Here is a 2,185-nt window from a genome sequence, read left to right as displayed (position 1 = left end):
GTAGTAAAGCAGTAAAGACTATTATCCATATCAACAATCTTCGAAAAATAGAAAGGTGTTTTATTTAATTTTCTTCTTCTATTTTATTTTATGGTGTTTTCTTCGATTACGAATAATTATGAAAATCTTCGAATTGTGTATTTTATCTTCGAGTTAAAAATAGGTATATTATTAGAAAAAATCTTCGAAATGTGTTATTTTACTGAGATGTAATACTAACGACGAAATGACTGTATAGGCAATTTTACTATCAATTATTTTACGACTTACAGAGTGTTAAATAACCTTCGTTATTGTGATTATTTATTCGATAATATTATATATTAGGAATTATCATCGTTGATGTTTTTTTTTTCTTAGATTAATAATATTTAGAACATTATTGAAATCTTCGGAATAGCATATTAGTGTTAGTTTACCGACAAGAAATTTTAGATATTGTTTTTTACTACGGATAATTTAAAATCTTCGATTGGAAATTAAGTTTGTATAAAATAAAAATTATTAAATTAAGAAATAAGTTGCAATTTTATTTAGAGTATTAGTAAACGACGTAAAACGTATTCGGTCATTTTTAGTAGTAAAGAAGTAAAGACCTACTATCCATATCAACAATCTTCGAAAAAAGGTAAGGATTTTTATATAATTGTCTTCTTTAACTTTATTTTCTTCGATTAAGAATAATTATGAATATCTTCGAATTGTGTGTTTTATCTTCGAATAAAAATTAGGTTTAATATTTAAAAAAAACCTTCGAAATGTGTTATTAATATTGTATCATCGTCATTTTTAGTAGTAAAGGAGTAAAGACTTTTATCCATATCAACAATCTTCGGAACATTTTAAGGTGTTTTATTTAATTTTCTTCTTCAATTTTATTTTATTGTATTTTCTTCGATTAAGAATAATTATGAAAATCATCGAATTGTGTATTTTATCTTTGAATAAAAATTAGGTTTATTATTTGAAAGAATCTTCGAAATTTGTTGTTAATATTGTATCATCGTCATTTTTAGTAGGAAAGGAGTAAAGACTACTATCCATATTAACAATCTTCGAAAAATCGTAAGGTGTTTTATTTAATTTTCTTCTTCAATTTAATTTTATGGTATTTTCTACGATTTAGAATAATTATGAAAATCTTCGAATTATGTATTTTATTTTCGAATAAAAACTAGGTTTATTATTTAAAAAAATCTTCGAAATGTGGTATTTTACTGAGATGTAATGCTAACGTCGAAATGAGTGTGTAGTCAGTTTTACTATCTATTATTTTACGACTTAGAGTGTTAAATAACCTTCGTTATAATATTAGGAATTATCTTCGTTGATGTTTTTTTTTTCTTACATTAGTAATATTTTGATCATTATCGTAATCTTCGAAATGTCATATTAGTGTTAGTTTACCGACAAGAAATTTTAGATTTTTTTTTTACTACGGATAATTTAAAATCTTCGATTGGATATTAGGTTTGTATAAAATAAGATCTTCAAAACTGCGTTAAATAAACGACGAAATTGGTATAGAATCTGTTTTCTACGAATATTTGAAAAACTTCGACATATATTGTATCATCGATCAGAAACTTAGTTTATATGAAAAAAAATCTTCGAAATTTATAATTATAGTTTCCTAGATGCTTGAAATATGATGCAATTTTATTTAGAGTATTAGTAAACGATGTAAAAAGTATTCGGTCATTTTTTGTAGTAAAGACTACATATCTATATCAATACAACTATACTATACATCTATATCAACAATCTTCGAAAAATTGTAAGATACGAAATACGAAAATACGAAATAAATTCTTCGAAATTTTTAGTAGTAATGTCAACAATCTTCGAATAATTATAAGGTGTTTTACTTAATTTTCTTCTTTAATTTTATTTTATGGTATTTTCTTCGGTTAAGAATAATTATGAAAATCTTCGAATTGTGAGTTTTATCTTCCAATAAAAATTAAGTTTATTATTTGAAAAAAATCTTCGAAATGTGTTATTAATATTGTATCATCGTCATTTTGAGTTGTACAGGAGTAAAGACTATTATCCACATCAACAATCTTCGAAAAATCGTAAATTGTTTTATTTAATTTTCTTCTTCAATAATAATAAATTTAAAAAAAATCTTCTAAATGTGTTATTAATATTGTATCATCGTCATTTTTAGTAGTAAAGGAGT

At 23.5% G+C, this 2,185-nt stretch overlaps 1 long non-coding RNA gene across 1 annotated transcript; it reads right to left on the bottom strand.

Moving 5' to 3' along the window:
• LOC136797115 (uncharacterized) lies at positions 1–1,430 on the bottom strand. The gene is made up of 2 exons (XR_010844944.1): positions 1,299–1,430; positions 1–285 (listed from the first exon to the last, which is right to left on the bottom strand). It is a non-coding gene; the product is annotated as an uncharacterized lncRNA (long non-coding RNA).
• Positions 1,431–2,185: the final 755 nt, after the last annotated feature.

This window comes from Halyomorpha halys, unplaced genomic scaffold, assembly GCF_000696795.3.
Source record: "Halyomorpha halys isolate HHAL.00 unplaced genomic scaffold, Hhal_1.1 Scaffold2532.1, whole genome shotgun sequence".
NCBI classification, from domain to species: Eukaryota; Metazoa; Arthropoda; class Insecta; order Hemiptera; family Pentatomidae; genus Halyomorpha; species Halyomorpha halys.
Note: the sequence above shows the minus strand (reverse complement) of the source record. Positions and strands in the feature narration are given on the sequence as shown.